Raw genomic sequence first — 14,086 nt, 5'->3', positions numbered from 1 at the left:
AAATGTTAATGACCCACTTCTGCATTGCTTTGTAAAGTCTAATCAATATTTTTATTTAACATCAGTATTGACAAAGATGGGAATCTGTTAACTCAGTTGGCTGGACAGCTGGCTTGCGCCACAGATGCCAATAGTGCAGGTTCAATTCCCACACCAGCCGAGATTATTGTGAAAGTTCCTCCTCTCTAGTTAAACCAACACCAGTTATCTTTCTTTCTAATGAGAGTGCAGCTCTATGGTATGATAGGACTATTGTCTTCCCACTTTATTGTCAAAGTATCACAAATAAATTACAGAGAGTTGTGAACACAGCCCAATCCATGATGCAAACCATCCTTTGACTTCATCTATACTTCCTACTGCATCAGGGGAGCAACCAACATAATCAAAGATCCCTCCCACCCTGGTTATATTCCTTTCCACCCCTCAGACAGAAGATATAAAAGTTTGTAGACACATACGAACAGATTCAAGAACAACTTCTTCCCCGCTGTTATCAGATTTTGGAATGGAACTCTTTCATGTTACTATTTATCTCTTTCTGCACTTTCTTGGCTGCTGTAACATTGAATCCCATGCTCTGTTCTGTTATCCTGATGCACTTGTATTGTATCGTATGTTCTGCCTGTAAACACATAAGACAACACATTTCCTTGTACCTCGGTAAACATGACAGTAATAAATCATCAAATCAAATAAACAATATGGGTAAGACATGACATACAACATGACTACCTCTGATAATGTTTCTATTTCTAACAGATGTTCAAATATTTATCAGCTGGCTCCTATTCATTCTGGGAAAGAGAGTGATGTTCACAGGGATAAGGGACAAAGGGAGGGAGGGAGGGAGGGAGGCAGCGAGATACACAGAGCTGGAGAGAGGGCAATACACAGCAAAAAGCACAGAGAGAGAGGGAGGGACATACACAGAGAGGTTGGGACAGAGTTAGAGAGGGATGGAGATACAACATTCTGGCAGATTCAAGGCGCACACACTGTAGTAACCAGGCAACCTTCAGTGGCAGAAGCTTGTTCCAGCAAGGGGCATCAATGCATCGATGACCATGTGCTGTTCATGTACTTTGTCAATTTGCTCTTTCAGTTTCTCATCAGGGTTAAGAATGGAGTCAGTGTTGGAACAGTAAAGGTGTGCAATGTACAACATACAACCACAGTCCTGGACACTGTACTATGGTGAGGACTATAAGGTATCTCCTGACCTTTTCAAACAACAGAAGTGTGACCGGAACAACCCAATTCTCCTCTGCACCACTTGGGGCATTGCTGTATGAATGATGTTGTTACACTCCTGCCGCTCAAATGATCTTGGAGTGTTGCTCTAATTTGTAAGTAAAACAGAAGCAGAAATTCTGATAAAACCATTGATTGCAGCGCAAGCTACAGAGTTTGTGAGACCCAGGAGATACAAGCGATGAAACTACAACTCGGTTTTGCAATGTGATTGACACCAAGAATATTCTGGAAGAATGTTGCATGTTATCCTTATGATATGGAATATGTAAAAAATGATATTTTGAGATGTATATGGCAAAGAGCCTCTTTTTTATAAACATTTTTATTGAATAGTTTTTAAAAACCATTTACAAAACACTTATATATAAAGAAGAAAAAATAACACCGTCAAAACAGAAAAAACAGTACAAAGACCAAGGCCAAAGCATAGAATCAATGTTAATAAATAACCCAATATTCTACCAAAACAAACATATCTACTTAACTAAAACTAAACTAATAACATATTAAATAAATACTAGCTTAAGCTACATTCAAGTAATTTAAATTAAATAATATCTCATTACTTAATTCTATCTTACTCACCACATCTCTACTGAGACTCCCATCCCTGGGAGTACTCACTACAGTACCCATATTCTTTTCCTTCCAGTCCCCTCCTTCCGGGGCCCCATGGGCGCCCATAAAGATTCCTATGGCTATACCACGGCCCTGATTAATATTGCCGACAAGTCAGTTTCAATATAATTTAAAAAGGCCCATCACATCCGATAAAACTTTTCCGTTTTGTGGTGCACCATATTTGTGAGGTAATTTGGGGGAGATGCTCCATCACCAGCTTATGCCACCCCATAGGACCTAGTGGTTTTTCTGACATCCAGTTCAGTAGAAAGGATATTACATAGTCTCTTCCCATGTTCCTCCAGAGAGAGCAAATTTGGCAACCCCAAAAGAAGAATTACTGGATCCACATTAGTTTCAATCCCCAGTATGTCCTTTAACTCCCTTACTATAGCACCCCAATATATTTGGATCTTGCAACAAAATAAAAATGTGTGAGAGTGCCCATATTAATTTTACATTTGGAACATTCTGGTTACACTCCTCTCTTAAACTTAGCTAGCCTCTTTGGTGCTATATGAGCCCTGTGAAAGATCTTCAATTGCATAGTCTGTGCTCTGTTACATACGGAAATTTTCCTGACATTCCCCCAGATATCTTCCCATATCTCTGGTGAAATGTCCCCTCCTGACTCTCTGTTCCATGTCTTACAGAGTCCTTCCATATCCTCCAGAACATGGCTTTTCTGTAAATGATATAAAGTACTAAGTGAAGGATTATCTGTACACCGCAGTACTTTTTTCTCCACATCTGATTTATAACATTGGGCCAGGAGTGTGGTCTTCCTCTGTATATAGTCCATTATCTGCAATATTGGAAAAGGTCCTAATTGTACAATTTCTGACTTAACTGACTGAATGACATCAGCTCCTCTCCCTCGAATAAATCTCCCAAACATAGAATTCCTTTGTTCTCTCATGTCTTAAAGCCAGAGTCCATTGTCCCAGGATTAAATCCTTGTGCTCCCACCAACAGGGTAAATGGCAAAGTCTTATTCCAATTGTCTTCATCTTGCCTCATTATCCTCCAGGCTTTCACCGTATTCAAGATAATTGGGCTATTGCATTGCTGGGTCATAGATTTCGTCTTGTTCATAAAAAATAAATTAATTAGAGGACATTTCGACTGTGAGGCTTCAATATCAAGCCATATCGACTCTGAATTCCCACATACCCAGTCACCAACATATGTTAGTGAATTTAATTAGACGACCCCTATGGCACCAAATAAAGGATCCTAGCCAACCATTAATCCTCCGTAATACTTGTCTAGGTAACAATAATGGGAGCAATCTCATTAGATATAGCCGTCGGGGAAGGACATTCATCTTAATCAGGGCTATTTGGCCCAGCCATGATAACGGTAACCCCTCCCATCACTGCAAATCCCGTTTTACCCTCTCTAGTAGTTGTACAAAATTAGCCTTATGCAGCTGGTGGAAGGAAGGGGTAATAAAAATTCCCAAATACAGAAAACCTTTTGGTGACCATCTAAATGGGAATTGCACTTTATCCTTCAAGTTAGGCACCTCCACTAATCCCCCTACCGGCATGGCTTCCGATTTTGTGAAATTGATCCTATAACCTAGAAAGACTACCTTATGATTTAATTGTTTGGATCAGTCGGGGAACAGACTTCTCCGGATCGGCCAAGAGTAAAAGGATGTCATCAGCATATAGGGCGATCTTATGTTCCCCCATTCCCACCTTTGGTGCTACTATTTCAGAGTCCCTTCTGATAGTTTTGGCTAACCGTTCAATCGCCAAGGGAAATAGCAGCGGTGATAAAGGACAACCCTGTCAACTACCTCTTCTAATATTAAAATTATTTGACTTAACACCATTTGTAATGACTGCCACCTTAGGATCCTTAATACAGTACTGCTACCCATCTGGCAAAGGAACCCCAAATCAAAACGCTCTATAACCTCAAATACGTATGGCCATTCTATCCGACCAAAGGCTTTTTCTGCATCTAAGGGGACCACCAACCCCAGAATCAATCTTGCTGGCATACCTGTACTGTATTTGGTCCTCTCCTGATATTGTTAGAGGAGATATGGCCCTTAATAAAACCTGTCTGGTCTTCTTTTATATAAGGGGCAGGACCTTCTCCAACCTCAGAGCTCGCATCTTCGATAAAATTTTAAAATCTACATTCAGTAGCAAGATTGGTCTATATGAAGTACATTCTTCGAAGTCTTTCCCTTTCTTTAAAATGAGGGAGATATTAGCCTCACTAAGAGTGGGCGGAAGACAATCCTCTGTATAAGAGTATTTGTACATCCCCAGAAGTGGCTCCACTAACATGCTTATGAATTCCTTATAGAATTCAGTTGGGAATCCATCTGGTCCTGGTGCTTTGCCACCCTGGAGATGTCTTATTGTTTCCTGCACTTCCTATACCGTTATAGGCACACACAAAAAGGAAGCCTGCTTCTTACTTACATTGGGGAGGTCGAGATTTTCAAAGAAGGACTGCAATCCCAATGTACTATGTTCGCTCCCCTCCGACCGATATAGCTATTCAAAATATTCCTTAAACCGAACATTGATCTTTTTCAATTCACGGGTAATCGTACTAGACTTCTCCCTAATAGAGGTAATAGATTGGGAGGCTTTTTTTCTCTGAGTTAAATAAGCCAGATATTTGCCAGGCTTATCTCTGAAATCAAACAGTCTTTGTTTGGCAAAGGAGACCTCTTTTTTAGCATAACCCTTTTTAGCAACCTTCGCATAAACCAAATCATCCGCTAACATTTCCGTTACCTCCAAACGGACCCCACCACCAGGGATATATTTCCCTCCCCACCCCTTTCCACCTTCCGCAAAGACCGTTCCCTCTGTGACTACCTGGTCAGGTCCACGCCCCCCTACAACCCACCCTCCCATCCTGGCACCTTCCCCTGCCACCGCAGGAACTGTAAAACCTGCGCCCACACCTTCTCCCTCACCTCTATCCAAGGCCCTAAAGGAGCCTTCCACATCCATCAAAGTTTTACTTGCACATCCACTAATATCATTTATTGTATCCGTTGCTCCCGATGCAGTCTCCTCTACATTGGGGAGACTGGGCGCCTCCTAGCAGAACGCTTTAGGGAACATCTCTGGGACACCTGCACAAATCAACCACACCACCCCGTGGCCCAACATTTCAACTCCCCCTCCCACTCTGCCAAGGACATGGAGGTCCTGGGCCTCCTTCACCGCCACTCCCTCACCACCAGACGCCTGGAGGACCGCCTCGGAACAATTCAACCCCAGGGCATCAATGTGGACTTCAACAGTTTCCTCATTTCCCCTTCCCCCACCTCACCCTAGTTCTAAACTTCCAGCTCAGCACTGTCCCCATGACTTGTCCAGACTTGTCCTACCTGCCTATCTCCTTTTCCACCTATCTACTCCACCCTCTCCTCCCCGATCTAACACCTTCATCCCCTTCCCCACTCACCCATTGTACTCTATGCTACTTTCTCCCCACCCCCACCCTCCTTTAGCTTATCTTTCCACGCTTCAGGCTCACTGCCTTTATTCCTGATGAAGGGCTTTTGTCCGAAACGTCGATTTCAAAGCTCTTTGGATGCTGCCTGAACTGCTGTGCTCTTCCAGCACCACTAATCCAGAATCTGGTTTCCAGCATCTGCAGTCATTGTTTTTACCTCTTTTTTAGCCACTTCTATGTGTATTGAGTTGAGGGCAGGCCGGAAAGCTATGACCCGTTGAAGTTTAACCAATGACGGCTTATTAGAATGTACTTTCTCAGCTACCTTCAGCTGGGCCTCCAGCAACCCCTGCTGCTCTTCCCTCTGCCTTTTTCTAGTCATCAAATATGAAATAATCAGACCTTGTAAATATGCCTCAGTGGTCTCCCAATGTACTGCCGGATTATTAGCCGTACCCTGAATTAAAATCCCGAAAAGGTCCTGAATCCTCTTGTAATATATTCAATAAATTTACTATCCCCTAACAAAAATGAATCCATGCTCCATCATCCTGGGCTTTAATATCTAAATATACTGGCGCACGATCTGAAACAGCTATATTCCTTATTTTACATGCAAATATTCTGTCCAGACCATCAGTTGGCATAAAAACATATCAATTCGTGTATGGCACTTGTGTGGGTTGGAATAGAACATGAAGTCTCTTCTATTAGGGTGGAGATACCTCCACACTTCGGCCCAACCAGTCCAGACAGACCCTCCGAAGAGTAACCCACCCAGACCTATTTCCCTCTGACTAACGCACCTAACACTATGGGCAATTTAGCATGGCCATAAGCCCCCCTGCTGCAGTTTCAGATGTTCCTTATCAGTTAGATGCGTCTCCTGCAGCAGGGCAATGTCCATCCTTTCCTTCCTGAGACTCGACCAGACTTTCTTTCTTTTAATAGGAGAATGGCCCCCTTTTATATTCCAGGTGCACCACCTGAACAAATCACTAGCCATGGTCACCTAGGGCAGCCCGTGGTTTCACAGGAGGAAGGAAATCGGAGGTGTGACAAGTTACAAAGATACTAACTCTATGAAATCTAAAAGCTATTCCTATAAAAACAACTACATCTAAAAAAAACACTACATTTACCTGAAACAAACACCCAAACAATCCCCAATTCGCTCAAGATCTTCCCCTTGCCCATAATAATGCTTATTACCATTTTAACTCCCTCTAGCTGAGGCCATGCCCTAGTCCCAGGTAATTCATAAATAATAAAAAAAACTTGTTATTTACATTCTGAAACAGTGGATACTCATCCCCCCAGCCATCTTACTCACAAGTATAGTCACCCCAAATGCAGGATCAAAGAGACAGCAGTAAAAGAGCATCCTCGATAATACCCAACTGACCGATATATAAAATAGTTCCAATTTTACAACTGTACAACAAAACCACGCATGTACCAACCAATAACCACAAAAAAAGGGGAGAGGGAAAGGGGGAGAGGGAAATAAAGAGGGGGGGTAATTAAAAAAAACCCAAACCATTGTCTGCAATATTGCCCCCTCCCCTCCCATCCCAACTCAAGTCCTTCATTTCAGAGACTTCACAAAGTCCTTTGCCTTTTCTGCAGAGACAAAATTATATACCGTGCCCCCGTGGGCAAAACGCAACACGGATGGTACTGGATGTTTAGGTTCCTTAATTCTTTTTTAACATCATCAAATATCCTTTTCTTCTTGACCAGGGCTCCTGAAAAATCTTGAAAAAACATTGTCTCTGAACCTTTATACATTTAGGCTTGTGAATTCCTTCCCAATCTTCTTGCTGCTTCCACCACTAACTGTTTTTCTTTATAATACAGGAGCTGCACTAGGACCACATGGGGGCGCTGGTCCAGCCCAGACCTGTGCATTGCGATCCAATGGGCCTGTTCCACGCTTACCAGGCCCAACTCCATCTCTAACCGCAGGAACTTCAGGAGCCATCCCTGCAGGAAGCCAGTGAGGTCTTCGCCTTCTTCGCATTCCGGGAGGCCCACGACCCATAAGTTTTTCCTTCTATTTTTATTTTCTAGACCATCTGTTGATCCTGAAGAATCCAAACCTGGTGTTCCAGCGCTCGGGTCCTTCCTCCCGAGACTTCCGCCATGGTCTCCGATGCCAAGGTCCTTTCCTCCACTGCCTCCACTCTTCGTTCCAGGAGCTGAATTTCCTGCTCATGTTTTTTTTAGCATGGCAGACAGTGGCTCCACTGCTACTTGGATCCACTCTCAGAGTTTGGTAAACTCCGAGAGTAAGTACTGCTGTCCTGCTGGATCCGGAGGGGTTGTCTCGGGAGGCTGAGTAGTGGCTGCAGGCACCCCCCATGCAATAGGGGAGTGCCCTGTCTGCTGTCCTCCTTTAGTCCCCTTTCCTTTGCCGGTCTTCATCCTTGCCTGAAGGTGTCTCAGGTGATTTCAACAGCTAAAAATAATCAGTAAGTTTAAATTAATACTTTTTTTCTCCTTGGGTTGGTTGAAAAGGTGAGGTAAAGGTTCACCTTGCCCAGGGTATGGCAGAGAGCCCAGCACAGCAGACCACTCAGACTGCTGCCATCTTGGACCTCCCAGCAAAGAGCCTCTTAACTGGACTCTTCTGCATATGTGTGGTTCAAGCTTGAATAGATTTGCCTTGTTATGATCTACTCAGACCTGAAGACCTGATACTTGCAAAAGCCTCCATTAGTCACTGTGTCTGCACCTCAACCTCAAGCAGAATGACTCTTGAGTGAAGGCTACATGAACCAGCAACACTTACTGCACTTAGCCCGGGCATCTAACAAAGCTCACATGCTGCAGCTGTGACACATCGTCTGTCTTGCATGAATGTGTTGTAAATGATGACTTGATCACTTTACTCAATTATTTATTTTCCTACTTTTCGCCATTTATATAAATGATTGGATATGAACATAGTATATTTAGTAAGTTTGCAGATAACACCAAATTTGGAGGTTTGGGGACAGTGAGAAGCTTACCTCAGATTACAGCAGGATCTTGATCAGATGGGCCAATGGGCTGAGGAGTGGCAGATAGAGTTTTATTTAGATAAATGCGAGATACTGCATTTTGAGAAAGCAAATCTTAGCAGGACTTATATACTTAATGGTAAGGTCCTGGGAGTGTTGCAGAACAAAGAGAGTTTGGAGAGCCAGTTCATAGCTCCTTGAAAGTGGAGTCGCAGGTAGATAGGACAGTGAAGAAGGTGTTTGGTATGCTTTCGTTTATTGGTCAGAGTATTGAGTACAGGAGTTGGGAGGTCATGTTGCGGTTGTGCAGGACATTTATTAGGCCACTTTTGGAATATTGCGTGAAATTCTGGTCTCCTTCCTATTAGAAAGATGTAAAACTTGAAAGGATTCAGAAAAGATTTACTAGAATGTTGCCAGGGTTGGAGGATTTGAGCTGTAGGGAGAGGTTGAGTAGGCTGGGGCTGTTTTCCCTGGAGCATCGAAGGCTGAGGGGTGACCTCAGAGAATCATGAGGGACATGGATAGGATAAATAGACAATGTATTTTCCCTGGTTTGGGGGAGTCCAGAACTAGAGGGCATAGGTTTAGGGTGAGAGGGAAAAGATATAAAAGAGACCTAAGGGGCAACTTTTTCATGCAGAGGGTGGTACGTGTTTGGAATGAACTGCCAGAGAAAATGGTGGAGGTTGGTACAATTGCAACATTTAAAAGGCACCTGGATGGGTATATAATGATAGGAAGGGTTTGGGGGGATATGGGCCAAGTGCTGGCAAATGGAACGAGATTAGGTTAGGATATCTGGTCAACATGGAGTTGGGCCAAAGGGTCTGTTTCCATGCTGTGCATCCCTGTGACTCTATATATGTCACTAACCTGATGACCAGTTCCTACACTATGTTGAATGTTAAACTTTAGAAATAGAATAGACCTTAGCCACTTACCGATACTGACCGAACAACTAGCTTCTTTCTTTGCCGTAAAAAAAGAGGTCAATTCCAATAGTGTGAAAAAGTCAGAAAAAAACAAAGAATCACCTCCTTCCCTTCTTTACCAGCTCCTTTATTTACATTGGTCCAAATATTCTGCTCAATCATATAGTGCTAAAACACACTGGGGTCAACTTATCAAGCTCTGAATTAGTTTGCATCTCGGAATCAGAAAAACAATTCCCTGAATGAACCAACTTTACCTTTTTACAGGAGTGCTTGTACATCCTTACTTAAGCATGGATGAAACTTAAACAGCAAATTGCAGATTGACGTTAAATGGAAAATACAACTAGAACATAAAACATAGAACAATACAGCACAGAACAGGCTGGCACGGTGGCACAGTGGTTAGCACTACTGCCTCACAGCGCCAGAGACCCAGGTTCAATTCCCGCCTCAGGTGACTGTCTGTGTGGAGTTTGCACGTTCTCCCCGTGTCTGCGTGGGCGCCCTCCGGGTGCTGCGGTTTCCTCCCACAGTCCAAAGATGTGCAGGTCAGGTGAATTGGCCATGCTAAATTGCCCGTAGTGTTAGGTAAGGGGTAAATGTAGGGGTATGGGTGGGTTGCGCTTCGGCGGGTCAGAGTGGACTTGTTGGGCTGAAGGGCCTGTTTCCACACTGTAATCTAATCTAATCAAAAACAGGCCCTTCAGTCCACGATGTTGTGCCAAACATTTGTCCTAGCTTAAGTACCTATCCAATTGCCACTTAAAGGTCACCAATGATTCTGACTCTGCCACTCCCACAGGCAGCGCATTCCATGCCCCCACCACTCTCTGGGTAAAGAACCTACCCCTGACATCCCCCCTATACCTTCCACACTTCACCTTAAATTTATGTCCCCTTGTAACATTCTGTTGTACCCGGGGGAAAAATCTCTGACTGTCTACTCTATCTATTCCCCTGATCATCTTATAAACCTCTATCAAGTCACCCCTCATCCTTCGCCGTTCCAACGAGAAAAGGCCTAGCACTCTCAACCTATCCTCGTACGACCTATTCTCCATTCCAGGCAACATCTTGGTAAATCTTCTCTGCACCCTCTCCAAAGCTTCCACATCTTTTCTAAAATGAGCCATACAGAACTGCACGCGGTACTCCAAATGTGGCCTTACCAAGATCCTATACAGCTGCAACATCACCTCACGACTCTTGAATTCAATCCCTCTGCTAATGAACGCTAATACACCATAGGCCTTCTTACAAGCTCTATCCACCTGAGTGGCAACTTTCAAAGATCTATGAACATAGACCTCAAGATCCCTCTGCTCCTCCACCTCACTAAGAACCCTACCGTTAACCCTGCATTCCACATTCTTATTTGTCCTTCCAAGGTGGACAACCTCACACTTGACAGGGTTGAACTCCATCTGCCACTCCTCAGCCCAGCTCTGCATCATATCTAAGTCCCTTTGCAGCCGACAACAGCCCTCCTCACTATCCACAACTCCACCAATTTTCGTATGATCTGCAAATTTACTGACCCACCCTTCGACACCCTCTTCCAAGTCATTAATAAAAATTACAAACAGCAGAGGACCCAGAACTGATCCCTGCGGAACTCCACTTGTAACTGGGCTCCAGGCTGAATATTTACCATCTACCACCACTCTCTAACTTCGACCGGTTAGCCAGTTCTCTATCCAATTGGCCAATCTTCCCACTATCCCATGCCTCCTGACTTTCTGCATAAGCCTACCATGGGAAACCTTATCAAATGCCTTACTAAAATCCATGTACACTACATCCACTGCTCTACCCTCATCCACATGCTTGGTCATCTCCTCAAAGAATTCAATAAGACTTGTAAGGCAAGACCTACCCTTCACAAATCTGTGCTGGCTGTCCCTAATCAAGCAGTGTCTTTCCAGATACTCATAAATCCTATCCCTCAGTACCCTTTCCATTACTTTGCCTACCACCAAAGTAAGACTAACTGGCCTATAATTCCCGGGGTTATCCCTATTCCCTTTTTTGAACAGGGGCACAACATTCGCCACTCTCCAGTCCCCTGGCACCACCCCCATTGACAGTGAAGACGAAAAGATCATTGCCAACGGTTCTGCAATTTCCTCTCTTGCTTCCCACATAATCCTAGGATATATCCCGTTAGGCCCGGGGGACCTGTCTATCCTCAAGTTTTTCAAAATGCCCAACACATCTTCCTTCCTAACAAGTATCTCCTCTAGCTTACCAGTCTGTTTCATACTCTCCTCTTCAACAATATGTTCCCTCTCATTTGTAAATACTGAAGAAAAGTACTCATTCAAGACCTCTCCTATCTCTTCTGACTCAATACACAGTCTCCCACTACTATCCTTAATCGGACCTACCCTCGTTCTTGTCATTCTCATGTTTCTCACATTCACATAAAAGGCCTTGGGGTTATCCTTGATCCTACCCGCCAAAGACTTTTCATGCCCTCTCTTCACTCTTCTAATCCCTTTCTTCAGCTCCCTCCTGGCTATCCTGTATCCCTCCAACGCTCTGTCTGAACCTTGTTTCCTCAACTTTATGTAAGCCTCCTTCTTCCTCCTTACAAGACATTCAATGTCCCTCGTCAACCAAGGTTCCCTCACACGACCATCTCTTTCCTGCCTGACAGGTACATACATATCAAAGACACGTCATGTCTGTTCCTTGAAAAAGTTCCACATTTCAACCACATCCTTCCCTGACAGCCTGTGCTCCCAATTTATGCTCCTCAGATCCTGTCTTGCAGTATCGTATTTACTCTTCCCCCAATTGTAAAACCTGCCCTGTTGCATGCACTTATCTCTGTCCATAACCAAGGTGAAAGTCACAGAATTGTGGTCACCATCACCAAAATGTTCACCCACTAACAAGCCCATCACTTGTCCTGGTTCGTTACCAAGTACCAAATCCAATATGGCCTCCCCTCTGGTCGGACAATCTACATACTGAGTTAGAAAAGCTTCCTGGACACACTGCACAAACACCGCCCCGTCCAATCTACTTGATCTAAAGAGCTTCCAATCAATATTTGGGAAGTTGAAATCGCCCATGACTACTATCCTGTGGCTTCTGCACCTTTCCAAAATCTGTTTCCCAATCTGTTTCTCCACATCTCTGCTGCTATTCGGGGGCCTATGGTAAACACCCAACAAGGTAACTGCTCCTTTCCTATTTCTGACTTCAGCCCATACTACCTCCAAAGGCAAATCCCCCTCAAACTGCCTTTCTGCAGCCGTTATACCATTTCTAATTAGCAACGCTACCCCCCCTCCTTTATTACCCCCCCACCCCAATCTTACTGAAACATCTGTAACCAGGAACCTCCAACAACCATTCCTGCCCCTCTTCTATCCACGTTTCCGTGATGGCCACAACATCGTAGTCCCAAGTACCGATCCACGCCTTAAGCTCACCCACCTTATTTCTGATACTCCTTGCGTTGAAGTATACACACTTGAGCCCATCTCTGTGTCCGCAAGTATTCCCTGTCAGTGCTACCTTCTCCACAGCCTCCCTACATTCTTGGACATCCTGAAAAACAGCTAACCTACTTGCTGGACTAACAAATTAGATTAAAGTCCTTCGAAGTGTGCTAGCAAACCTACCTCCCAGGATATTGGTGCCCTTCTGGTTCAGATGCAACCCATCCTGCTTGTACAGGTCCCACCTTCCCCAGAATGCAGTCCAATTGTCCAAATACCTGAAGCCCTCCCTCCTACACCATCCTTGCAGCCATGTGTTCAACTGCACTCTCTCCCTATTCCTTGCCTCACTGTCACGTGGCACCGGCAACAACCCAGAGATGACGACTCTGCCCGTCCTAGTTTTTAGCTTCCAGCCTAGCTCCCTGAGCTCCTGAATGACCTCGCCACCCCTCTTCCTATCTATGTCAGGATTTTCAGAAAGAGATCGCTGTCTTTCGCCACACATTTTCCAACACTCTGCTCAATATCCACACTCAATTAAATAAACAAGATGTCATTACAAGAGATGAGCTGAGGTGACCATGAGGAAGAGAGAAGACTCACTTTGAGCACTTAATGTCTACATAAGTGAATGGGTCAATTGAATTGAACAAATGATTAGCACACAGTATCCAGTAGTCCACAAAACATGAAATATATGAACTAGTAGCTGAAGAGGAAAGGATCCCATTGTTTAATGTATACATACTGCCTAGAGATGGATCCATACTGAATGCAATACAATTCCTGCAGCCAAGAGTGAATTGAAGTGGAGAGATTATTACCACAACCTACAGAAATCAAAACTCACCTTGTTTGCCTGTTTGTCTATTTGACCTGTGGCTGATGAACACTCTGCAACTGTTACGTGCCATATGTCTGCTTTGTCTACTTTTCACCAATCAATAAAGCAATTGTTTATTTTCTCAATTTTCTTTTCAGTAGTTTCTGCCTCCAAGCCCAAATTGAGCACTTTATGAATGCAGCCATCACTCCTCGTCTCTGCACTTACAAAAAAATCCCGTGTCTTCTTGTAGGAACTCTGCTGTGGCCATGCCTTAGACTCCTGTAGTCAGATCAACGGATTCAGCTGCTTCCATAAACTCTTGCCTGCCTGGTTGTGCCTTTATACATTTTATTTTCTCTTGGCTCCTTTGGGCACTGAGTGTCTACTCGAGAATGAGACTGCGCAGTCTTGCTGCATTGCTGCCTTTCTGAGTCCCTTGGATCCCTAGCTTGCTCTGAACTTAGAATAATTCTCTCCTACTCTCTGAAATAATGTAAGCTTTGTGTTTGCACAATGCCATGCAATGCACTGATTACAGGGAGT

At 44.0% G+C, this 14,086-nt stretch overlaps 1 long non-coding RNA gene across 2 annotated transcripts in view; it reads right to left on the bottom strand.

The window, feature by feature from the left end:
• Positions 1-529: 529 nt before the first annotated feature.
• The window catches only part of LOC148148872 (uncharacterized), a 34,103-nt gene continuing 20,546 nt past the window's right edge, over positions 530-14,086 (bottom strand). Inside the window, exon 3 of one of the 2 annotated variants that reach the window (XR_015758702.1) lies at positions 530-625. This is a non-coding gene — a long non-coding RNA (uncharacterized LOC148148872). Of the gene's footprint in view, positions 626-6,839; positions 7,781-14,086 lie in introns of those variants that run through there. The other variant, XR_015758703.1, reaches the window with a different exon arrangement.

Source organism: Chiloscyllium plagiosum, unplaced genomic scaffold (assembly GCF_037043375.1).
Source record: "Chiloscyllium plagiosum isolate Xiang-an unplaced genomic scaffold, Cpla_swu_hap1 HiC_scaffold_11, whole genome shotgun sequence".
Taxonomy (NCBI): Eukaryota; Metazoa; Chordata; class Chondrichthyes; order Orectolobiformes; family Hemiscylliidae; genus Chiloscyllium; species Chiloscyllium plagiosum.
This window is presented reverse-complemented; position numbering and strand designations above follow the sequence as displayed.